Raw genomic sequence first — 27,981 nt, forward strand, 5'->3', positions numbered from 1 at the left:
CACATGTCAAGTAGTTTCTCTCAAATAAGTTTCTAAGTTGAATTTTTTTATTACTCTTATTTGTATTCTATTGTACATATGATAGGAAAAAAATTATACATACATGCTATCATAGAAGGGAGATATCCCTTTCAAATATAGAGAAAACCTAATTATTCAGTATTTTTTTTTTGTGGAAGTGCAAATTTGACAAAATAACCCAATACAAATAGAGTTGTGAATTAAGTTTGATGCTAAATACATATATCATATATACACCCTGCATAATATTACTCTTCTCTTACATTTTTATTTTTATATTTAATGGATCACTAAATATGGAAAAGTAAAGAATGTTGTCTTTTGAGATGCACTACAGAAATCTAGAAAAGATCATATCCATTTAGAGGGTTATTAGGTTGATCCTAGCAAGTGCTAGGTATTTGTGAATAATCATCATTATCAGCATAAGAGAAATGATCTAATTTAACTTTTTCCTTCAAGACACAAAGATACATTTTATTCATATTCATCCATTTTAGACCTATTAGTGATGATAAATATTGTTGAAATTAGTAACATAGTTGCAAAAAAAAGAAAATTCTTGTAGTTTCCATTATCTAGATAGATGTCCTTTTCTATTCTCTCATTTTTATTTGAGTTTCAAAATAATATTGTCTTCCATTTTTATAATCTACATATGAATATTTTTATTTCATTGACACATAAGAAGTCATTGTTTCATTACAGGGACATTTATTTGTTGTCTCAACTTTCTCTCTTTGGCTAATATAGTGTAGTATCTAATAACGACATTAACATTGAAAGAAGTCCTATAGTCTCATCACTTTCTCATTCTTGATAGTCTTAAATGTATTTATAATAGTTATAGGAATGTTTTCTATTGTCAAAAATTATCATCCAATTTTATGTTTAGGTTTCTTAGAATATCTAATGTTCAAGATTCCTTTATGATAAGAGCCTAGAAAATAAGCTTTACGATTCTTCTGTCACACTAGCAAAGGACAAAATCATAATATTTCATACATTTTAGCAATATTTGTAGATCATATTTGCTAATACTTTTTCATATTGATATAATTTGAAGCATACAAAATTTACTTCAGCTTGTGTGAATTTGATTTGGCATTTATTTGACTGATTATTTTTCCCCCTCTTCCCTCAAGAAACTACCCAGATATATCTTCCTATTGGTGTAACCATTGCACCTTATTGAGGTACACTTGCTTGTCATACTATTTTAGAGACGTACCACCAATTTCTATGCCTTGTTGAATAAGGAAACTTGTGTATGAGTGGGAGACAATTTGTGGGCCTAGTATTATTAATTGCAAGTTATACATAATGAATAATAAATATAATTTTGAAGGAGTTAATACTCAAATAAATAGGAAGACCTATATATTGGTATCTATGATGCCAGGCAGAGAGAATAATCCTTGTTGATCGGGCATATACCAAGGGTTTGAGGAATATTAGAAGCACAATTATATATTGTGAAAAGGTAACATCCCTCATGGGATGTAGAATGTATGAGAGAGTATAGTAAAAATTCTATTTGTTAAAGTTATTATTTTTTTCCTATATAACATATTTATGCTATCCATTTTATAGAGGGATGAATAATTAGATTATTGTAAATAGTTATGTTCTAATGAACTAATTTCTAATACAATAACTTATACCACTAGTAAGCAATGGATAACTATATTTGAACCATTGTATTAGTTATGTAATGGATTGTCAGTGCACATAGGGGGAGGAGTATATTGGTCATGTTGGGATAATAGAACTCCATATAGATCATGTCCCATCTCAAGAAGCTAAAAATATACCATTCATACGTGATCTGATACATAGGTAATATGAATTTGATATAGAATTATTAATAAAGTTTAGTGATGATACCTACAAGATTGATTTAAAATATGATTAATTTGACTTCTAGAGAATATAATATTATTTGTAATATCATTCTAGAATTATCTAAATATTTTAGAGGATCAAGATTTCGTAGTAGAGGAGTACATGGGTTTAGTAGAGGTAATAGAGGTGGAAGATTCACATGGACTTGGATGAATCACAGGGGGGATAGGTTCTGTTGTGGTGTCCACAAAACACACCCCATTCCTAGTAAGGAATGGGGACCCCCTACTTTTTTTGACACCTGGACTCACAATTTGAGAGTCGAGAGAAGAAAGTTTCATTAGAGTTAGATTGTTTGAGTCAAAAAATTCAAAAAAATAATGCAGTGGTGAGCGCCCTCCTCCCTTACCCATGGCATGGTGCCGCACACCCGCAATGGGCACTGTGAGCCTGCACTTCATGCACCTGGCATCACACCTATGCTATGTGCTAGGCACCGCAAGCTGACACTCTGTGCCTTAGGTGCCGCACGCTCGATGCTGTGCATGGTGGCACCACATTTGGCCGCGAGCCCACACTGCACATTGGGCACTACAAGCCTACGATCCACACAATGGGCACTACATGCTTGGCACTGCACGTAATGGTGTCGTGCACCCACGCGGTGTGTGCTGGGCATCGCACTCGATCATGAGCCCACACTCCATGTTCTTGGTGATGTGCTCGACATTGCGCACGCCCTTTTCTTTTTGCTTTGAAATTTCTTTAAAATGTTATATATATATATAATATTAAAAATAAAAATAGAATGATAATAATAAAAAAAAATCAAAAGGGGAGATAAAATAAAAATAAATACATGTCCAAAAGGGGACTTTTTTTTCATGTTTATTTGTTTTTGCTTTACACTATTTATGACTGAAAAACACTTTTCTTGCAATGTGTAGGTAATCAGATGGCATCCACATCTAGAGTAGCACCCAAGTCGGTAGTATTGAAGTTCCAAGGTGTACCTACAAAATCAAGATTCCATGATGACTATGTTGAGATCAGAGATACTAACCTTGGACACACAAATTTAGGAGATTTCTCGAGAATTTGCAACAAGCCAATATAGAGGTTAGCTTTGGTATCTGCATTGATCCATTTTGGATTAGTGAGTACAGTGTCACATCCTGTGTCGGTACAATCAGCTAAACTAATCATGGCCCTGTCATAACACCTTTTTCATGATGAGAGTGTGGTCAAGAGCATCACAAGGGAAGTGGTATTGGATCTTTGACCTGATAACATTGAGAAGGTTTTCCACCTACCAAATATAGACCAATTCATCTGACTTTCCTATGAAGTAGCTGAGAGATGGTATAGGGAGCATCAACAAGAGGCCATTGACATTATACAATTCTTGTACCTCATTGAGAAGCCTCCTTAGGGAAAGATAACTAGCAAAGTGGATATGACTTGAGGATACATGAAGGATGACATCAAATACTATATCATTCTCCTAAGTAGAGTAATGGGCTTACATGTAGTAGGTCATCTCACTACATTAATGGTCAACTTTATTGAGACCATTAGACATGCAAGGATACTACTAGATTGGGCCACCACACTAAGTGAAAATTTGTGTATGACACTAAGGATGATGGAGGACAAGAAGAATTTTTATACCACTTCTTATATGTTGTACCTACTTGTAGAGAAGGCAACGAACTATCCTCATTTGTACAAGAAAGGTAGTATGAAAGACCCCAATGCCTAGCCATACATAGTCTACCCTCAATTGGTGAAGAAGAAGCTCTTAGTGTAGAGAAAGGAGTACAGAATCATGAATGATGCATTTATCTTTGCAATGATCCAATTCATTGAGAGAGACTATGGAAAGAGGTTATTTGATGAACCCATAGCACAAATCATGTCTCTCGAAGCCTACTTCATTTAGTTCAAGACATTAATGTATCTTCGAGAAGGTGGTGCATCCATCCATCCTAAGAAACTTCCAAGATACCCAAGTGACAAGTTGGTACTATTGGGGATCTCTAGGCAAATTGAGTTGGCCTATGAGAAGATAAAGAGGCAACGAAGACCCTACTAGGAATGGTCATTGGTCATTGGGTCGTATCAGGTGAAACAAAAATAGGATATTCCAAGTTTCAAGTGGGAATGGGAGAACTATCCTCTTGAAGAATACAACTCTCCTCGCCCATACTTTGACAATGTTGGTAAAGTGGAAAGCTTGGCAAGAAAGGATTTCCATCATGAGGATGCCATTGAAGATCATTGGATTAATGCCACAAATGACTATGATGTCTGCATCAGGGACTATTGTAGGATGACTTTGTATCTAGCAGAGAAGGCTGTCCATTTGCATATCTCTAATGGGATAAGGCTACAAGAATCTAAAGAATTACTGGATCCCCTATTCAATGCAAATAAAGTTGATGAAAGACCCATTCTAAATGTAAAAGTTGACAGAGAGGAAGGAGATGAAATCAATTATCGAGTGAGACATGTCATTAAAATGACAAAGGATTGGATCAAGAAACCTTTTCCACTTGATTCAATAGTTGATACTATAATATTCCATGCACATGCTCACCCAGAAAGGGGTAAAGGAAGGAAGTTCATAATTCCTATCTTTGTGCTCCAATCTCCTATTAGGCCAGAGACAGTCTACCAGCTTGATCGCCCAGTTGGATATTATCACCCTCTAGAAAGGAAGGAAAAGAGGAACATAACCTCTCCTTAGAAGATTCAGATAGAATAGGTTGCAGAACATGTGTCTTCCCAACAGCATGAACAGAGCTCATAAGAGTCCCAAGGCACTGGAGCTACTCAAATCTAGGATGAACCTCATTTGCCTCCTATTGTGTCAAGCCAATCGTAAGAGGAAGAAATTCTAGAAGCCTCCATTCCTCCTATACAAGAAGAGCACCCTTCTCCTTCCATCCCCAAGAAACATAAGAGAATCAAGATTAAGATGAAGAAAAGGCAAAGGATCAGTAGAAGATTAGTACCTAATCCATCTATTCTTGAAATTATTCCAGAGGAAGAAGAAGATGAGGAAGAAATAGAATTAGAAGAGGAGGAGGAACAAGTGCCCCTATAGGGAAGAACTTGGTTGGAAAAAGCTATAGAGTTGGAAAGAAGAAATAGTACCATGGGTACCCCATCATCCACCCAAGCAGAACCATTAGAACTGTCTTCTTCAGAAGATGAAGTGAAACACTGGGTGAATGAGAAAAGGGAAAGAAGTGAAGATGTTTTCTCCATGATTGATTTTGATTTCATGCATGTGGGTACGAAGTTGGTTGGAGATAAGATTAGAGACACCCCTATAGGTGAATTCCAATAGGAATTCTGGACGCAAATGCCACCATATACATAGGGTCCTGATCTTACTCCTCCATCTCCACCATAGATTATGGTGGTAGATAAGGGATCAATAACTCCCCCACCTCCAAGTTCAGAAAAGGAACAAGTTCAAAAGGAACTAGCACCACAAGAGAAACCAAAGCCAAGGGCTACTGATGAATCATTAAAAGTGGGATAGATGGTAGAATATGCACAAAAACATTCTTAAGATGCTAGGGAGCAAGCTACAAGATCCACGGAGACTAAAGTTATAGAAGGAGAGTCCTCACAATAGGAGACAACTCTAAGCAAGAGCGATAAAGGGAAAGAGGTAGTTGAGCACACCCCTTCATCATCAAGAGCCAAGGTCATAGAGAAAAACATTCCAAGATGGTTCTAAAAGGAGACAATGAGGAGTGTTAAGCCTCAGTTCCATGCTCCAGATGATGACATTTTTGATATTGCAAAGATCTTCAAAAAACCTGAGTCTCCATTACATGATGCAATGCCATTAACATTTTTCACTACCATCTGGAACTAGGATTTATTTGCACAAGTGGATCTCCCTCCTAAAGGTATAGATGTAAAATCCATGAGCCTTGAGGATTATGAAGTAAAGGATGTTATGTTCAGAAACCCTACATGGGATTCAGCCTGACAGATGATGACTATGGAATTCAAAGAGGTTCTTAGGCACATGGAGCAAGATGAGATTAAACTTCAAACACTTCAATGGAAAGTTGAGATCCTAAAAGGATATCTATCTGAAGTCATTGGTCCTCTTGATTTTCAACACCATTAGCATTTGTCATGTCCCCTATTCAAATAATTAAAAATAAATAAACTTTGTTAAGGCAGGTAGGCTCCAAAAAGGTGAAATTTTGGAAAAAGGGGCTAATCTTTGGAAACCAATGGACTAATAAATAAAAATTATTATTAAATTATATTTTATTAACCCCTTTTGGACGTGAGTTAGGGTTATCCCCTCTTTAAAAGGGGTTTGGAGGCATTTTGGGCTCATTCTACATCTTGATTCTTGCTAATTTTCTTGTTGTTCTTCAGAGGCTGCCAAACCTGTGGAGAAGGAGACGCAAGAACAGGAGTTTGCAGGTTTCCAGGAAGGCTAAGGATGGGATTTTGAAGCCATTCCATGTGCATGCTCATACAGAGTTTGCCTTTGTGCTGAATAGTGCCGATTTGGGTGTTTTCGGGGTTGTTTTTGGTTTGAGTTTGGGTTTTCAGCTGAGTGTTTCATATCAGTTTGGTTTGCTGCTGTATTTTAGACTTTATGATGTTAAAATAGAGCTGAATATATGTATTGGGTCATGATTAAACTTCTGAGATAGTTTATAAGTGTTTTGTGGTGTTTCCGGGCATTTTTGTGTTAATTTCGAGAGCCCGGTTGAGCATAGTTTTGCCCTACATTTGTGAGCTGTTGTGTAAAGGCTATAAAAATCTAGAAATGTCATTTTGGAGGCTGTTATGCTGCTGAAATTTTTGTAAAAATGTCCATTTTAATATTTATTAATAATTTGTGAAGTTATGAAGTTTTTGGCACTAATTTGGACATACCCGATTTGGGTTTTATTGGAAAATTGGCAGATCTTTGTAATATTGGTTGTTTGATTTTAAAAGTTCTGATTTGAGGCTGGAAATATCATAAAAATCATTAAAGAGACATTTCAGTGGTATCAGAGCCGTGATCTTGCCAGCCTGAGGGTTTGTAGAAGTTGCATGTCAGTTTTAACAACTACCCAGATCTTGCATGTCAAGTTTTGATAACTACCCAGATCTTGCATGTCATATTTTATGATTGCATGCAACTAAGTGAAAGAGAAAAAAGATATTTGCAGTGAGAAAAGAATAAATTTTTTTTGATCAAACCCCCAGTTGAAAGAAAAGGTACAAAATCCAAGGAAGAAAAAAGTATGGCTGATCCAGATGAGATGGCAAAGAAATTCTTCCAAGACATCCAAAATAATCAGAAGCAAACAGTGGATGGTTTGGCAGAAACTAGAGAAGCTTTGCGAATATTGACAGAAAAATTATAAGGAATTGCATCTATTAATGAGAAAGGGAGCACTTCAGAGGAGCCAAGAAATGGGAGATCCACACCATCTAAATCAACCAAATCTATTTTCTTGCCTGCAGATGAGCCACCAGTACCAAATCCAGCCATTAATCCAGTGGAAGAGGTTACAGGTAATTTTATTACATTAAGAGCTACTTACAATGGCTTAGATGATGACTTTCATAGTTCAGTTCCTTTTAGAGAATATGTGGATATGATGAACGCTTTGATGCCCAAGAAAGAGAACAGGAGGGAGCATGACACAAGTGGAAGAGAGCTCAAAAATAAAATAAGCAAGTTTACAGCACCTACTTTTGATGGAACAAATAAAATTTCAGCTAGAGCATGGCTACAAAAATTACAAACTTTCTTCACACTTAACCCCATGAAAGAGAGTGATGCTATTCAATTTGCAAGTCTACACTTGGAAGATGCAGCCTATGATTGGTGGTATCATGGAATGACTACTCAAGGTCACGATCAGGTAACTACATTTGAAGATTTCAGTCAAAGGGTGATAGATAGATTTGACCTCAAGGATGATGAAGAGTACTTTAAAGAATTGTCAAAGTTGAAGCAAACCAAATCAGTTAATGAGTATATAGAAGAATTTCAAAAGGTGGCTATTATGGTACCTGATATGAGTGAAAAGAGGACCGTTTATCTTTTTCTTGATGGTTTAGAAGATTTTGTTAAGGGTTTGGTTAAGGCTTTCTCACCCTCAACCTTACAGGAAGCTATAAAAAGAAGCTTGCAACTTGAAACTTGCGTGCCTATGAAATCAATCACTAATCAAAAACCCCCAAATCTTTGGCAACATAAGGGAAATTTTTAGAAAAAGACTTTCCCAACACTACCACCAAAAGATGTGACAAATGTGGCAAAAAAGAAGGTAGATGAAGAGACTAGAAGTGAATTACGAAGGAAAAAGCTTTGTTTTACTTGTAGAGAACCATGGGTTCCAGGACACAGATGTTTGGGGAAAGGTCAAGTGCACTATATTGAAGTTGCTTCAGAATCTGATTCAGATGAGCATGAGGAATTTCATGATACTAAGGAGGAGGTAGAAGAAGAGAAAGTAAAAGAAATCAGCAAGGATGGCACTTTAGCAGCATTATCAGGAGTCCCAAGATACCATCCCTTTCAAATTCGAGCGGTACTAGCAGGGAAAAGGTTGACTATTCTTATTGATAGTGGGGCAACTCACAATTTTATTGATGAGGGATTTGTCATGAAAAGAGGGCTTAAAGCAGAAGATTTTGAGGGATTCAATGTTACTGTAGCTGATGGATTCACTATGCCTTGCACATGGGTGGTGAAACAACTCAAGATGACCTTAGGAGATTATGAGTTATGTGATGACTTCTATGTGGTTGGTATTGGGGAGACAGATCTTGTATTGGGTGTTCAATGGTTGCACTCTATCGGAGGCTATTACATGAACCATCAAACTATGGAGTTTAAATTTCATTCCAATGGGAAAGAAGTCATATTGAGAGGGTTATCGAATGGAGCACCTAAGGCGGTCTTTGCAAAGAGGATGGAGAGGACTTTTCGAAGAGGACAAGTAACATGGGCAGCAGGAGTCATAATCCAACCAACAAGCTCTCCAAAGAATCAAGGTAATTTCCATTTTGAAATTCAAAATATTCTTGATAAGCATAGTATAGTTTTCAATGATTTGCCTCTAGGATTACCACCAGATAGAGGTTTTGAGCATGTTATAGAGTTAGAACAGGGTGCCAAACCAGTTATAACAACCCCATACCGCCATCCAAGAGGTTATAAGGAAGAAATTGAAAAAACTATTAAAGAACTCCTGGACATGGGATTCATAAGGCCTAGCTCTAGTCCGTTTGCATCATCTGTGGTACTTGTCAAGAAAAAGGATGGTACAATGAGAATGTGTATAGACTACAGGGCTCTAAACAAGAAGACCATAAAAAATAGGTATCCCATACCACGCATAGATGAACTCATTGATGAGTTACATGGTGTTGTATACTTCTCAAAAATTGACTTAAGATCAGGCTACCATCAAATCCGAATGAGGAGTGAAGATGTGGAAAAGATTGCTTTCAGATGTCACTATGGGCACTTTGAATTTCTTGTTATGCCATTTGGACTCACTAATGCACCTGCAACATTCCAATCTTGTATGAATAAGGTATCTAGTCAGCATCTTCGAAAAAAAATTTTGGTATTTTTTGATGATATCTTGATTTACAGTAAAACATGGGAAGAGCATCTAAAGCACATAGACACTGTTTTGGGAATCTTGGAGCAGCAATCCTTCTATGCTAAGCTATCTAAATGTGAGTTTGGTTTGACAAAGATCCTATATTTGGGACATATTATAAGCTCTAAAGGAGTACAGGTTGATCAACAAAAAATCTAGGCAATTTTGGATTGGCCTCCACCCACTAATCTTACACAGTTGAGAGGTTTCTTCGGGTTGTGTAGCTACTATAGGAGATTTGCCAAGGGATTTTCTCAGCTTGCTGCTCCCTTGACTGATTTGACAAAGAAAGGAGCTTTTGTTTGGATAGAAGAGGCACAAAAAACATTTGATAAGCTTAAGGAGGTAATGAGTTCATGCCCCGTGCTTGCAATTCCAAATTTCTCTTTACCTTTTGTTGTTGAATGTGATGCTTCTGGAGAAGGTATAGGGGCTGTCCTAACTCAAAGGGGACATCCAATAGCATTTGAGAGTCAAAAATTAAATCAATCAGAGAAAGGGTACTCCATCTATGATAAGGAAATGTTGGCAATCATGCATGCACTTCATAAGTTTAGACAATATTTGGTATGTGGGAGATTCATTGTGAAGACAGACCATAATAGCCTCAGGTTCTTCTTGAACCAAAGGGATTTGAATGATCGTCAACAAAAATGGGTAAGAAAATTGCAAACTTATGATTTTGATATTGAATACATCAAAGGAAAGAATAATGTGGTTGCTGATGCTCTCTCAAGAAAGCCCACTTTGTGTTCCTTATCATCTATCTCGGCTGATTGGAAGGTCTCCATAATTTTAGAGTATGCTAAAGATTCATTTGCCACCAAGATTTTGGATAAGTTAGTGGATGATAACAGGTACAAGGTTGTTGATGAATTGATTTATTACAAGAACAGGATCTTCTTAGTGCCAGGGTCAAAAACTAAGGAGAGGATATTGAGGGCCTTTCATGACACACCTTTGGCTGGTCACCAGGGATACTTCAAGACATACAGGTAAATTTGAGAGCGGTTTTCATGGAAGGGTATGAAGGAGGATGTCCTTAAACACATTAAGGAATGTATGGTATGCCAAAAAAGCAAGAGTGAGAAAAAATTTTCCTGCAGGGTTGTTGCAGCCACTTCCTATTCCCGAACAAAAATGGGAAAGTATTTCCATGGATTTCATCACTGGGTTGCCCAAGATTCAAGGTAAGGATTGCATATATGTGGTGGTAGATAGACTAACTAAGTATGCACATTTCTTTCCTATCACATCTAATTTCAAGGCATCACAAGTGGCCGAATTTTTCTTCAAGGAAATTTTTAGATTACATGGTTTGCCTAGAAACATTGTTAGTGACCGGGACAGTAGATTCCTCAGCTCTTTTTGGAAGGAGCTCTTTCATTTGGCAGGAACTGAACTCACTCCCAGTACTAGCTATCACCCTCAAACAGATGGACAAATAGAGATAGTTAATAAATGGATAGAAGGATATTTGAGGAACTATGTTTCAAATCAACAACATGCTTGGGTGAAATGGTTACACCTAGGGGAGTATTGTTACAATACATCTCATCACATGTCTATTGGTATGCCTCCTTTTTGTGCTCTTTATGGTTATGATGCCCTTTCCTTTGTTGATCTAATACTTTTTGATAGAAGAGTACCCGCAACAAGTGATTTCATCAAGCAAAGACAAGACATAATAAGGTCCCTCAAGGATAATCTACAACATGCACAAAACCAACAAAAGATGTGTGCTGACAGGAAAAGGATTGAAAGATCTTTTGAGGTGAGAGATTTGGTATTTGTTAGGTTGCAGCCATATAAACAAAGCACCTTGAAGAGAAGTGGGGCAGAGAAACTCAAGCCAAGGTTCTATGGGCCTTATAAAATCATCAAGAAGGTAGGAGAGGTAGCTTATGAATTGGAGCTCCCACCAAACAGCAAAATACATAATATTTTTCATGTATCTTGCTTAAATAAGGTTCTAGGCCAGAAAACCATAGTATCTACAGAATTACCACCTCTTGATGATGAAGGGAAATTAGTTTTGATACCAGAAGAGATTTTGGATACAAGAGAGAAAAGGTTGAGAAATAGGAGCATCATAGAGCATTTGGTCAAATGGAAAGGATTACCACTAGAGGATGCAACTTAGGAAGGAGCACATATTCTTGAGAATTCCAACCTTCATTTCTTGAGGACAAGCAATATTTGGGAGGGGAGGAATTTTCATGTCCCCTATTCAAATAATTAAAAATAAATAAACTTTGTTAAGGCAGGCAGGCTCCAAAAAGGTGAAATTTTGGAAAAAGGGGCTAATCTTTGGAAACCAATGGACTAATAAATAAAAATTATTATTAAATTATATTTTATTAACCCCTCTTGGACGTGAGTTAGGGTTATGCCCTCTTTAAAAGGGGTTTGGAGGCATTTTGGGCTCATTCTACATCTTGATTCTTGCTAATTTTCTTGTTAATCTTCAGAGGCTGCCAAACCTGTGGAGGAGGAGACCCAAGAATGGGAGTTTGCAGGTTTTAAGGAAGGCTAAGGATGGGAGTTTGAAGCCATTCCATGTGCATGCTCATACAGAGTTTGCCTTTGTGCTGAATAGTGCCGATTTGGGTGTTTTCGGGGTTGTTTTTGGTTTGAGTTTGGGTTTTCAGCTGAGTGTTTCATATCAGTTTGGTTTGCTACTATATTTCAGACTTTATGATGTTAAAATAGAGCTGAATATATGTATTGGGTCATGATTAAACTTCTGATATAGTTTATGAGTGTTTTGTGGTGTTTCCGGGCATTTTTGTGTTAATTTCGGGAGCCCGGTTGAGCATAGTTTTGCCCTACATTTGTGAGCTGTTGTGTAAAGGCTATACAAATATGGAAATTTCATTTGGTAGGCTGTTATGCTGCTGAAATTTTTGTAAAAATGTCCAGTTTAAGATTTATTAATAATTTGTGAAGTTGTGAAGTTTTTGGCACTAATTTGGACATACCCGATTTGGGTTTTATTGGAAAATTGGCAGATCTTTGTAATATTAGTTGTTTGATTTTAAAAGTTCTGATTTGAGGCTAGAAATATCATAAAAAATCAGTAAAGGGACATTTCAGTGGTATCAGAGCCGTGATCTTGCCAGCCTGAGGGTTTGTAGAAGTTGCATGTTAGTTTTAACAACTACCCAGATCTTGCATGTCAAGTTTTGATAACTACCCAGATCTTGCATGTCATATTTTATGATTGCATGCAACTAAGTGAAAGAGAAAAAAGATATTTGCAGTGAGAAAAGAATAAAGAAATTTTGATCAAACCCCCAGTTGAAAGCAAAAGTACAAAATCCAAGGAAGAAAAAAGTATGGCTGATCCAGATGAGATGGCAAAGAAATTCTTCCAAGACATCCAAAATACTCAGAAGCAAACAGTGGATGGTTTGGCAGAAACTAGAGAGGCTTTTCGAATATTGACAGAAAAATTACAAGGAATTGCATCTATTAATGAGAAAGGGAACACTTCAGAGGAGCCAAGAAATGGGAGATCCACACCATCTAAATCAACCAAATCTATTTTCTTGCCTGCAGATGAGCCACCAGTACCAAATCTAGCGATTAATCTAGTGGAAGAGGTTACAGGTAATTTGATTACATTAAGAGCTACTTACAATGGCTTAGATGATGACTTTCGTAGTTCAATTCCTTTTAGAGAATATGTGGATATGATGAACGCTTTGATGCCCAAGAAAGAGAACAGGAGGGAGCATGACACAAGTGGAAGAGAGCTCAAAAATAAAATAAGCAAGTTTACAGCACCTACTTTTGATGGAACAAATAAAATTTCAGCTAGAGCATGGCTACAAAAATTACAAACTTTCTTCACACTTAACCCCATGAAAGAGAGTGATGCTATTCAATTTGCAAGTCTACACTTGGAAGATGCAGCCTATGATTGGTGGTATCATGGAATGACTACTCAAGGTCACGATCAGGTAACTACATTTGAAGATTTCAGTCAAAGGGTGATAGATAGATTTGACCTCAAGGATGATGAAGAGTACTTTAAAGAATTGTCAAAGTTGAAGCAAACCAAATCAGTTAATGAGTATATAGAAGAATTTCAAAAGGTGGCTGTTATGGTACCTGATATGAGTGAAAAGAGGACCGTTTATCTTTTTCTTGATGGTTTAGAAGATTCTGTTAAGGGTTTGGTTAAGGCTTTCTCACCCTCAACCTTACAGGAAGCTATCAAAAGAAGCTTGCAACTTGAAACTTGCGTGCCTATGAAATCAATCACTAATCAAAAACCCCCAAATCTTTGGCAACATAAGGGAAATTTTTAGAAAAAGACTTTCCCAACACTACCACCAAAAGATGTGACAAATGTGGCAAAAAAGAAGGTAGATGAAGAGACTAGGAGTGAATTACGAAGGAAAATACTTTGTTTTACTTGTAGAGAACCATGGGTTCCAGGACACAGATGTTTGGGGAAAGGTCAAGTGCACTATATTGAAGTTGCTTCAGAATCTGATTCAGATGAGCATGCGGAATTTCTTATAAATACCCCATTGTAATCTGTAACAAAGGATGTCGTTATTATGTAATAAAATTATGCTTTTGGTGCTCACATTTGGAGTGTAGTGATTCTTGCATGAATGTGTCATTGTTTTATGAATTTTATTCATGAGATTATGATTGACCCAAAGGTTTATTGCGTTGTTTCTAGTTGTGCAACCTTTTAGTTCTAGTGTTTGCTACAAATTTATGAATTCCATTGACGTAATGAGCTTGAGAAGAGATCATCAAATTGTGCCTGCATAGCCTCTTGTCTCATATGAGTGCACTTTTTGTGGCCTTGTGATTTGATGAAAGGTGAAACATCATATGATTGTTAAAGTTTCTCACCGATGATATCATTAGTGGATTCTAGGAAGCATTGCTCCTATTTTCATTAGTTTCCTACCAATTTCTTCAAAAGTTTAACTCGTAGTGTGTTTTTTTCTATAGCTTATGTCTGTTCAGGATTTTAATTTCAAGTTATTTCAATTTCATGTTATTTTCTTTCAGTTTCATTATTTTCTTTGCTAACCCCTTGTTAGAATAGGAACTCATTTTAGTTGCATTGTTAGAATTGCATTCATTGAAAAAATTGAAAATACAAAAAATATTGTTCTTTTGTGTGTTATTTTGAGACAAAAAATATATTTACTTCATTCCGAGATCATAATAGAACCAACAAAGGCCTCCTCATGAACTATCACATTTATCTTCAACTGAGTGGATTTTGGTATGTTGCAAGACACATATTGAACCTTAGAGTTGATCCACAAGAGATTATATTTTCAAGAGAGGAATTACACAATGGATTCCTACCATTGACCTTGTGTAAAATGACTGCTCAATAGGTTCCACCAACAACCTCTCCCATATGTAGATTTTAATCAATTTAGGAGGAAAGAGATCTTTGACATTTGTAGAGATTCCCAAGTGTTGGGTTTTTCATCTATATCATTTCCTTCTAAGCCAAGTGATTGTCATCCGTTCAAACCAATTCATGCAAAATGGTTGCCCTCATTCCTTTTGTCTCCGAATAACAAATCTATTAAAAGACCTAGGTTTTTAACTTTTCCAAATAATATCTCCATTGGAAGGGAAAGGCAAGTTCCTTGCTGGAATCTTCTAGATGCCATGGCATGGATCAAGGGTTATAATAAATTTGTCTTTCTTTAAGGGAAACTGAAATACACATGAACATGATTGATATTATCCAAACAATAGCTTGGGCAATGATCATTGATTTGAATGGAGAAAGAAGGAATCTAGGTTAGAAAAAAAAAATGCTTCCCCCATGAAGCCTTCATTTCTATCTATAATATTACCTGATCAATACCTTGAGGTGCATATTTCGTTTTTAAAGATAGTGCATTAATAAGTATGTTTGGCCATAACCTACTACCATTATCCACTATTTTGGATTGGGCTAGATTTTTCTAGGAGGGAGTCAAGGAAGTTTTTTTCATTGATTCATAGTGCAATTACTTTATAGTTTTATTTGATTCAAAGGCATCTAGGGACTCTATGCATAAACATAAGGGTTGGTTTTGTAAAGGGAAAGGATTATTCACCATTTCCTAGATGTCAAATTTCAAACCTAATGACGCCCTAGGAAAATTCATGCCCTTTTGGATCTACCTACCTAATTTACCATTGGAGTATAGGGATCCCAAAAACACCTAATAAGGACCTTAAAACACTTACTTTCTCTATTTATCCCTAAAAATCAAAAGATTGTCTATTAAGCTAGATGAACAATTTTTGGGCAACTAGGGGCAACATTACCATTTTGGGCTCTTCCAACCTATGTATCAACACCTCAGGATCAAATTAGTCGACTTGTTGATCTAGTGATGTAGCTAGCATCACTACAAGCCAAAACATATAAGAAACCCTAGGTCTACCACTAACCTACCTAGGTACTCTTGCACCAATTATCCTTTCATTATAATCTCCTTTAACAAGAGTTTGCATCAAGTCCATACTCTTACTAAAGTGTGGATTTAATGTATCATCTTAAAATGGAAGAAATTCCATGTTAAGATAATTCAATTCTCTGAGTAAGTGGTTTGGGGTCATCTCAAGCATGTTGAATGGGTCCTTAGCTTAGATCTAGCTTTTCCCCCTATTTTGTTCCCTTTTTAACTTTCTTTCTGTATTTTTCTATCATTCTAGACTGAGATCCAAAGATTTATGACCTCAAGGTCAAGGTCAACCTCGACCATGACCTAGGTCAAGGATGAACTCAACCCTAACCTAGGTTGGAGTTGACCTCGACCTTGACCCAAGGTCCAAATTTCAAGGTTCCATGATTTTTGGATGTTAGGTTTGGGAAAGAATTGTTTTCCCACTTTCGGTTCAGTTATTTAGGTCTCTAAATTGGTAAGCTATTAAATGGAATTTAATCTAGGTCCATTTCTAGGGGTAAGGACCCAATGGGAATTTATTTCTCATATGTTAGTCCCTCTAGGAGTTTGTGCCCTAGATTTCTATATAAGGTAGCATCCCTCTCTCATTTGATTCATCTACTATCCATTATCTCGTGATCTATTATCAAGCATTCACTTTCATGATCAATCTCTCAAGTACAAGCAAGAATTCAAGTGGTCAAGCATTCAAGAGTTCAAGCATTCAATTCATCAAGGAGATCCATTAGTAGCCATTGGAAGGATTCAAGGTCTATCGAGCCCTCTTGTTGAAGATTCATCCATTTCTATTCAAACCTCTTCGTAATCCAAGATTCATTCAAGATTAGTGTTGAAGATCTATGAAAATTAATTTGAGACATCCTACATCCAATTCTACATTCATTTGGAGCATCTATACTTTTGGATTCAAGGATTCAAATCCTCCACAAGGATTTCAATATAAGCAAGGTGAATAGTTCCATTTACTTTGTTTATACATATTGCAATTTCAATTACTTTTCAATCTTGATTCCAAATTGGGGTTTGGGCAAAGAAAGCCCCCCATTGAAACAACAAAATTGTTTCTCTTGCAAGTATATGTACATGACAGTAAATTAAAGTGTAGATCTAGATACCTTTTTTGGTGAAATTTTGAGATCCGTGAATTGAATTTTTGGCAAGGTAGTGCAGCTCAAGGTCAACTTTTAGGTCAAGATCAAATTTTTGGGGTCAAGGCCAAATTTTTCTACCTAGATCAAGATCGACCTACCCTTAGAAAAGAAGAAGATTTCTAGGTTTTGTAGATCTCGTAGTTTTAGCTCAAGGTCAAGAAAATTGACAGTTTCTTAGATTGTTTGATAGGGTTTTCAGTTGATTCTTTTTTGAAGGTAAGTACCTTTTATTTTTACATTTCAATATTAGTCTCCTAGTTTTACATCCCATATCATAACAATCTATATGTATGTGTAAACTATGGGTTTAGGGTCTCTTTCATGTGCACTATTCTAAAACCCTATTCATCCATATTTTATTCTATTCAGTTGGATACAAAGGATTCATAGGCTGGCCCAAAAATGGAAGCTAAGGATGTAACCATGCATGTATTGGCATGCTCTCCCTATGAGGATCCCAAGTATCTATTGTTGTTGTTAATTTAGTCTAGTTGTTGATTATCTAGGTTGATTAAAAATTCCTATAGAACTATCATAAAATTAGGTACAATAAAATGAACAATCAATTGTTCCCAGCTATCATGTTCAAATACAGTTTTCCAAGGTGATAAAATTGCATATGCAGATGAATCACTTGAATGTCAGGCATGAAGTGCATTCCCCAATTTATAATGAATGGTTGGATATAAAGGATCCATACACTAGCCCAATAATGTAAGCCAATGATGTAACCATGCATGTATTGGTAGCTCTCCCTACGAGGATCTGAAGTATCCACTATCATTGTTAATTTGGACATCACTATATGATCCTGAATGTAATAAAGTACTAAAGCTAGTAGTAACTTCTCCCATGTCTCCAAAAAATGTAGCATAGGTTCATGGTCCCTTGCCTTCCAGGAATTTGTAGTTTCTTTTCTCATTACTAGAAGAATAACCTTAGTTAAGAGTTGAGCGTAAGGAATTGATGAAGCAAGTTTTGCTTTTGTGTATGTAAATGCCATAATCGTGAAGCTCATTCCCTTGCAGAAGCCATAACCCGGTTAAATATACATATACATATACAAGCCATAATCCAGTTAAATATATGAATATATACAAGCCATAACCCAATTAAATGAGTCTTGTTGCTGATTACCTAGGTTGATAAAAATTCTTGTAGCATTGTCATTAGATTAGGTACAATAAAGGGAGCAACCAACATTATTTTTGTGCAAGATCTTGAGTTAAGTCACTCAACATTGGTTGAGCAATTTTTATTTTTTAATCATTTGGATTATGGAATATGTATGCAACTGGATCAATTTTGTTGTTGTGCTAAGATGTAATAAGACCTTAAAAAAGATCTCTCTATATGCATACATACATACATACATGTATATGTATATATGTATGTATGTATATATCATGTGGAGATCTAGTATTTTGTTTTTGTTCCCTTGTGATCGTTGTATTTCATTGTCATGCCCTTGTGATCTTTGCATCTCATTGTCATGCCCTTCTGATCTCTACATCTCATTCATTTTATTGTATCTAATATGATGATAATTCTATAGGATTTTTTTGTCATGCCTTTATGATCTTTGCATCCCAAGTATCTATTGTTGGTGTTAATTTGGGCATCACTACATGATCCAGAATGTTATGAAGTACTGAAGCTGGTAGTAACTTCTCCCATGTCTCCAAGAAATGTAGCATAGGTTCAAGGTACCTTGGTTCCCATGAATTTGAAGTAGTTATTCTCACTGGTGGAAGAATAATTTTGATGAAGAGTTGAGTGTAAGGAGTTGAAGAAGAAAATTTTGCTTCTATGTAAATGCCATAATCACGAGGCTTATTCCCTTGCAGAAGCCATAATCTAGTTAAATATACATATATATCAACCCATGTAATCAGCAACTAGACCCATTTAATTGGGTTATGATTTTTTTCTCTCTTAAAATATGTGCTATGATATGCTTTTATAAAATTTCTTGTGAACTCTGCCCATTTTTCCTAGTCTACACTACTTTTGTGGAGGATCTTGGGGTAAGTCACTTAGCACATTAAAAAAATATCTCTCTCTCTATATATATACATACTATTGGAAATCTAAGGTAGGTAAGGTTACTAAGAGGGGAGGGGTGAATCAAGAATGAATAAAACTTTATCTTACATCACCAATTAATCCTTCATATAATATTCTAATCTAATTGCATGCATGAAAGAATGAAAGCAATAAAGCATTCATAACACTTTGAGACAAGATATGGTGTTCCAAAAACCTTCCAATTAGAATATAAAACTAGGGTGGGGATGATATCCACAAGCTTTTGTATTGTAGTATAAAGTTAACCTGTTAAGGCTTACAATTGACCACTTCTGGTTGTTAGGATTAACCTCAGATAGAAATAACAATTACATGAAAATATAAATAATATTAGGAAATAATAAATCACACAAAGAAGAACATAAGATACCAAGATTTAACATGGTTCACCCAATCTTTGGGCTACATCCACAAAACAAAAAGTCCAATATTATTATGATCTAGTGATTACAACCTGATTACAATTCGTAATCCCTTATACTTGAACACCACCACAAGAAACAATTTTCACATCACACCTTATGGAAAAAATACCTAACCCTAAGTTGTTTCATACAAGCATTTTTTCTACTTTAGGGTTATATTTAATTACAATATGTCAGCCCAAGGTTACTGATAAAATATTATGAAGTATGTATAATAGTTCCTTGATTAGTCACCACAAACTAACAATCTCCCACTTGGGGACTGATCAGGCTCCACACTAGACAACAATATCCCACTTGGAGATAGATCCTATAGAAATACCACTAGCACATGGGGTTCCCACTGGATCAAACCACCCTAGACTTAGCTATTCTTTTATTTTGTTTATTCTAGAAGACCAACCAAAGCTGAAGAGGAGTGCAACTTCTCCCTTGTCACTACATTTGTAAACATATCTACTAGATTGTCATTTATATGTATCTTGTCCAACTTTAACTGTCCATCATACAAAACTGACCAAATGAAATGGTACCACAATTGTATGTGTTTTGTCTTTGAATGCAAAGAAGAATTCTTTGCAATATGAATGGCACTATGACTATATGTAAACAAATAATTATCCTTCTTAGGGTGTCCAAATTCTTCTAGGAAGAACTAAAGCCATATCATCTCCTTGTCTTTCTCTGTAGTAGCAACATACTCTGCCTCTATAGTGGATAAAGCTTTCACCTTTTGTAGCCTAGAAACCCAACTCACTACTACCCCACCAATAGTAAATACACAACTTGTACCCACAAGCTTCAGTATTGCAGTATAAAGTTAACCTATTAAGGCTTACAATTGACCACTTTTGGTGATCTGCCTTGTTAGGAGCAATAATAACTATGAGGTCCACATTGTTAGAGAATTTAGAAACATACAATGAAGTATGCCCTTAGTTAAGAGACCTAGAAAAAGACTATTAAGTCTACCCTATTAAAGGATTTGACTGATGCACCTGTTAGGATAAACCAGTGGTTGATCTTTGATCTGTAACTCTGATTGGCTAAATGAGATTCCTTGAATTGTAATGATCACTTGACTATGATAGATAAATCATTTTTGTCCCTTATACTAGTTGTAGACTTCTTCAATTTTCACTCTTACTCATCATATACTTCTTCACATACTTCTTTGGATATGATACAAGGCATTACATATATACTAATCCAAATCACAACTTACTAGAGTCAGCTATATTACCACTTTCATCATAATTCACAAAGTCAGCCCAATTGTTGTAACTCAAGTTTTAAAGACAAACTCAGTGATGTTCTAATACATGAAAAACATTTTTAATGCTTAGAAAAATTTGGCACTTAGTTGAAGTTGAAGCTTGGTCCATACTAATCACTTCCAAGTAGCTCAAACTTAGTCAACACTATGTGACGCGGTGAACATTGAGAAATGTGGTAGCTGCTAAATCACTTGGTTGACACTGAATGACTTGGTCAACACTAGATTCACATTTTTATCATTTCAAACTCGATAGAGACTATAGATCTTTCTTAAGACTACAGAGCCCAGTTAACACTATGATATTCTTCACTTCCACTAAATAGTTTGGTAGCCACTGATATGCTAGGTTTGCACTATACACTGTCTTTGAAGTTTGGTAAGCAGTGTGTAGCTTGGAAAACATTGTAAACTAACTCAAGTGCTTGATAGACACTATATTCTAACTACCTGGCTCAAGAATAACTGAATCACTTGGTTAACATTGCAAACTAAATGATAAGCTTAGTAATGTAACCAATTGACTAAGTGTTGAGTCACTGATAGAAAAATTGACCTTATTGTCAATAATCCCCCCCCCCCCCCCCCTTTGGCATTAGTGACAAAAACACTTATCAAAACAAAAATTTGATCATTCAAAACTATAAGTCAAAACTTCCTTTATCATCATTCTATGTCTTCAACTAGGTTTGACTTCTTGGTGCTATGGCTCGATAACATACTATATTTTTCTTATTTTTCAAAATTTCTTTTGTAAAGATAATTTTTTCTTATCTGTAGAGGTATTTGTATACTACTATACTACAAACCCATACATATATCTCTCCTATATACATATATCTAGAGTAATAACGTTTTTTCCCTTTTTACAATATCTTCTCCCTCTTTTCATATTACTACTCCCCCTTTTTGACATAAATGCAAAAGGTGTATAATATTTATATGTTAATACCAAAATGTGACAAGAAATCAGAGTGTACCTTCAAAATTAGTACCATAGTCTTGTTCCAATTCTCTTGTAGTACCTTACTTGCATGTAATGCAATCTAAAATTTTGTTGATAATTACATCATGTGATCATCTTTGGAGAAGTTATTATCATGGATGAGTGTCTTTGCATGTGCAATGTGTTTCTGCAATGCATCCATTTTTAGAAGGATCATGCCCTAAATTTATGCAAGTGTGGCCTAGATTCTAGCTTCTTCCCCTAGTAATTGTGCCTACAAATTTGTCAAATATATGATCTTTGAGTAATATGGAGAACTGTTACTCATGCAGGAGCATCCAGAGGTATAAGGGCAATCTTGTGTCACCCAAAAAAAAATGTACTTAGACTTAGTTTCTATTTGATGTGTTTTCATTTTTGGATACCTATTTGGGTCAAATAAAGGTTCCAACTCTCACAGTTCCACTATCAGTGCGTTTGAAAATCCCAAAAAAATAGGAGCATGTATTTGGGCCATCATTTTGGTAAACTAGAAGGTGTGAATTGGCCAGATGAATGTAGTCATGATTTGGAGCATTCCATAAAAAGAATCAGGTCAATAGGCCCCACGGTTTGAAAGTTATTACAGTTTTTCGAGTTTTGGAGACCTCCTAAGAATGCTTCAAAGTCAGGTTTGGGGCATTAAATGACCTCGAAAATGGTCAAAAATGGAGGACAAGAAAACCTTGTCCATAGTGCTATAGAGAACTTCCAGGGCTTTTCAAAAATGTAAACGGTTCGTCAATTAGAGCTACGGTTCAAAAGTTATGCCTCCTGGAAGTTCGGTTACCGTTTCTGGATTCTTCTAGATTTGCACTAACTTCTAACGTAGCTTTTGGAACCTTCTATTTTGTTGGTGGATGCCTACTAGCACTTTCTAGAATGTACTCCTAGTCCTTAACCCTCTGGGGTCTATTTAAGGAGATTTTTGGCATTGTAAAAGGCAGTTCGGAGTGGAGTTTGAGAGGAGGTACTGAAAGGAGAAATTATCTCTAGATTTATGCTATTGTAAGCCCTTAGGGCATGTTCTAAAGTTTATTTTCTTTGTACTATTTGTAATAGCTTATTTTCTCAGTTAATATAATTTTCCCTTTCTGTTGTGTCCATTTTGTTCTTGGGTTGTGTCCCCATCAGTTACTCGGGTCATGTGAGGCCTCACCCTAACCCGTCATAGCATGGATATTTTATTTACATTTTGGATATTCAGAATCTAGATATTTTGATAGTTATTTGAGACTTGATGGACTATGGATTATTTTATTTATGCATTTTGATACTTAGTAGTAGTGGTTTACATTATCGTATGCACTTAGAACCTACTATTGTGTAGGAAATGGTTGAAAATATATGGATGCAATCTTATGAATTGATATTATTAGAATTTTGATGTGATGCTAAATGTTAAGTTGATTATGGATAGATTCCAATTTGGTTATGATTCTTTATGAGATGAATGATTATGATATTCAGAGAAGCGGTTATGATGATTTATGATACACTAGTAAATGATAAATTGATTTTGATATGCACATAGATGTTAATCTGATGGCTTATGTTATGCAGATTTCTTATTCTAACATCTTGGATGATTTAATAGAAAATTTTACTTGAATTATGATTATCAGTATACACTTATATGTTATACATGTTATATGACTCCTTGGACTATTGATGCTTGAGTTATTGTGCAGGAAGCGAAACCATGGAAATTCTTTGGGGGGAAACAAGTTCCAAATCTTGTGAACACAGTTTAACCAAGGCAAATCTTTGGAAGATTCAAAAGCCTCATTTTGAAAGTATTTTTCTTCATAATTGTATGGTTTCTTGCTTGGTTGTGAATATGTTTAATCATAACCTAGGTGCATTTAGGACATGACAAGGAAAATGTAATGTATTTTTATGTGTGTCACTTGACACTTGTATAGTCTATGTGTTGATGAAATGTCATCTATAGTGTTGGTCTCAAGGTTACTCAATCTTGGTCCTCTTCCTTCTTTTTAAATTAATGCTTAAGTACACCCATTTGGGAGAGAGTGTTTGGATGGGTCACATCATGTTGGAATTCGAATTCAAACTTGACAAGGAGCATAGGGGGTCTAAATGGGATCCTAGGGTGTTATCTTATTGTTGAAAAAGCCACCCTAATTGTAGTATAGTAGGTTAGGGGCCTAAATTTAATTATTTTAATATTTTCCTATTTTTGGGAACCCCTTAAACAAAGCTAACTTAGACCAATTTGAAATTGGGAGTTTTTCCATGATAGAACCCTCACAAACCCACTTGGTCAACCTTCTTATTTTGGAGGAGCAACAATGTAAGAAAGGGAGGCTTGATGTTCTTACTAAAAATGGTTAGTGGAGAGTCTTTAAGGGGGGGAGTGAAAAGTTAATGGGTTGTTCACCCACTCTCTAATTTGAGAGATAGCTAAGTTTTGGAGGGAGATTAAGGGAGCTCTTCTACAACTATCCTTACCCTATCTTGGACCAAGGTTGGTGACTTAAGCATGTTATTTTATTCCTTTTCTTTAGTATGGATAAGAAAATTTGCAAGTGTGAAAAGTTATCAATGGAGTATGCATTGCATTGTCATTGTGTTGGGAAGAAGTGAATGTTTTTTGTTCTTTTGGAGATCCTTTCTTGGTTTTGTTTTTTTGTTCTTCATTTGTTTTGTTGCTATTTCTTGGTTGAATGTGAGTGTTGATTGTGATTATGGGTGTGAAGGCTTCACTAACCCTTGGGAGGGTAGAGAAGCCTTGGGTGAAGGGCATAAATTGGGCTTGACATTGTAGGTGAGAAAGAATTTTTTTTACCTCATGATGAGGTTTGTTATTATCATGGAGCATGTGCTCCATCATGGCCATGAATCTTGTTGTTTGGGAGGTACAAGGAGGTTTGGTTGATTAGGAGAAGATGGTTTTTTTGAAGGCCTTGAGAGGCAAAATGCTTTGGCAATATGATATTTATGTTGTTAGAATTTATCCTCTCTGAAGAGCCCACCTTCACCCAACGTTTTATGATTCCAATGGTGAATCATTGTGCAAGCCATGGAAGGGTGTTGATTGTGTTTTTGTTGTGTATTCATGCAAAAAAAATTGATGTATGTGTGTAACCTATTTGGTCCTTGTTTCTCCTACTCAGTGGGTGGCTTCATAAAAGCCTAGATTGGGAGGTGAGCCTCCATGGTCTCCATTTTATGTGTTTATGCAGGTTGTGAAGATTCATGCTATGAAGATTTAGGGTTTACCTTCATTGAGGAGGAGAAGATCTAAATGTGTTAAGAAGGCTCAATGTATATGTGACTTAATGTCCATGTTATGTTCAATGTTCATGGGTCTCAAGGTTCATGATCTCCATGATCATGTTCATCAACTTTCATGTTGCTCATTGTTTCATGTCCTTCAATGTTCATGTTCCTTATGATTTTGAAAGGTCTCTTGTGTTGTCTCATTGTAAAAAAAAAGGGGGAGATTGTGTCATTGATACCATGTGAATAGGTAGAGGAAGAATTTGAGGAAGATATATATATGTATGTTCTTGTCGAGAAATGATCATTTGAAGTATGAGTAATGGAAGAGTAACATGTAATGTAAAATGTAATAGAATTTTTGTTATCATTCGAAAATCTTGGAAGGAAGGATGAAATATTGTATGCTTATATTTGTAATGAAAACCTCTATGTTAAAGTTCATGTGTTATGAAGTAAATTGTAGACAATACTTCTCTGAGATGTATTTGTAGATATGAATTTTATAAGTGACATGTAGGATATTTTTATGAGTATAGTTGGTAAGATTCAAAATGTATAAGTTGCATGGAAAAGTTGTATGTTGTGCATTTATAACTTGGAAGAAAAATAATTTTTGCTTGATAATTCATTATGTATGTTTAATCTTCATTCATGTTGAATTTTCTTGAAGATCTAATAAATCTGCTAGTAGACAATACTATTCTACAATACATATATCCACTTAGAACTTTTTATGATACAACATACATACTCAAAATAAAGAGGTTAGTTGAGAAAAGTAACTTTTAAATCAATCCAAATTAGACTTGTTGTAGACCTCATTTTCCTCTCTAGAAAATGTATGGGAGAAAAGATTATTTCCTCCCCTATTATAGAGTAATATAATAATAATCAAAATATTCGTTAGGATAAAGTGCACTGAATAAAACAAGTTAAATACACATAAACACTAGATAAGTGTTGTCATAACACCACCCACCCTGAGCTATAGAAAGGGTATTCATAGGCAAATGCGACTTTCATGTCACCTCCACCACCCCATTTTCAAAAAAATAAAAATAAATAAATGAATAAATAAAATAATAATATTTCAGTAACATCTGATTCATAGGACATTAAAATAATAGTCTAAGTTCATTGACACTAACCTAGTATACATCCACACTCTACTCCACTTTTTAAATTAGAAAGAAACAAGAATTTATTTTAAACAAAATTTTAGCAAACTCAAAAACAGACATAAAATTTCCTATGAAAATGTATGGACTTAGATAATTGTGGGGGACAAGACATAAAGTTGTTTCTGACATAGAGTACCTTTTTCCATCGTTTACCTTTATGCCTTAGCAAGGCTTGATTTGCAGATTTTCAAAACTCCATTCTCCTAATGAATATTTTCTTAGGATGGTGTGTATACGTGAGAGAAGAGGAGGATTTGGATTGTTTGGGGAGTGTGTAGTAGGGGGACTATTGGAAAGTTATTTTTGGTACATGTGAATACTCCATGTCACTCTAGGTTACAAACATCTTCCTCTATCACATGATTAATAGATTTTAAACATCTCCTCACACCTAGTCAAATTATGAATGCAGATTTAATACAATTTCATTATACCCAAAGTGATCTCGCCTTGGTGGAAGTGCAGGTGTTAAGGTGAATGTAGGGTGTTTGAAAAAGAGATACTTAAGGGAGCATGTTCACATTTAAGTACATAAGACACCCAAACCAAAATATATATTTTTTTAAAAAGCTAATGCATTGTAACGTGCTCACCATGGAGCTCAAAATTTGGGAAAAGAAGGGGTTAGATAAATGTAATAAAATAAAGTAAAGCAAGTAGTTAATAAGGTATGAATTGTAGGTAATAAGGTTTATGATAAACTCTAGGATAATCACAAAAGTAAATAAACTTTAATTTTAAGAGATTTAAAGATTGTATTTGAAGATGGTTATTATGAAACATAATTCGGTTAATATATCAATTATTTATGATTATTGTTTGACAATGTATTAAAGATTAGGATAAAATAATCTATGTAGTTAGTAGTAAGTTAGAGGATTTTAATCGTGTTTAGCAAACAATAGATTTAATTGTCTTAGGGGAGGTCATTTGCATCATAAAAATTTGGAGGATGAATACATATGTAATAGACAATCCATTTAACATCAACGTGATGATGGGACATTCTTTTTATTACTTGGAAAGACTAGTAATTAGATATTTAGTTGAACTAATAAATTATGCAATAGGTTAAATGAAAATAAATAAATAGAAAAAAATAATAATGGTAATGATGATATTAAAATAAATATAGTAATATTAATAATAATAATAATTTGAAAAAGAAAAAAAGAAAAAAAAGAAATCGAGTTCGTAACTGGTAAATTTTAGGCATCATAGGTCAAGTGATAGCTGGTGTGCACTTGCCTTCATAACTTTATCTATCATGGACATTTTATCCTTGATATCCTTTATGAAGATAGATGTGTCACTCAATTTGAAAAATAATGAAGCAACATTAATAATAGATGTTTCTTGTGAACTAAGAATAGTAGATAATTCTACTTGATCTATGAAAATTGTCTATGCAACTTGTTACAACACTTTTTCCTCAAATTTTCTTTCAGCTCTTTGTAGTAGTTTATCCTATCCATTCAAGTCTTCATTATATTTGTGGACAATTTCTACTGATTGGTCTAGAATGGGTTATTTTCATCAACCTCAATACATAGAGCATCAATAAATATATTGTCTATGTCTTCACAAACTTGATTTTCTTTTTTCTTTTCTTCTCCAAGATTCTTCTACCTAGCTCTCTTCTTT

This window comes from Cupressus sempervirens, chromosome 3, assembly GCF_028749045.1.
Source record: "Cupressus sempervirens isolate cs-2001-9-10 chromosome 3, ASM2874904v1, whole genome shotgun sequence".
Lineage (NCBI taxonomy): Eukaryota > Viridiplantae > Streptophyta > Pinopsida > Cupressales > Cupressaceae > Cupressus > Cupressus sempervirens.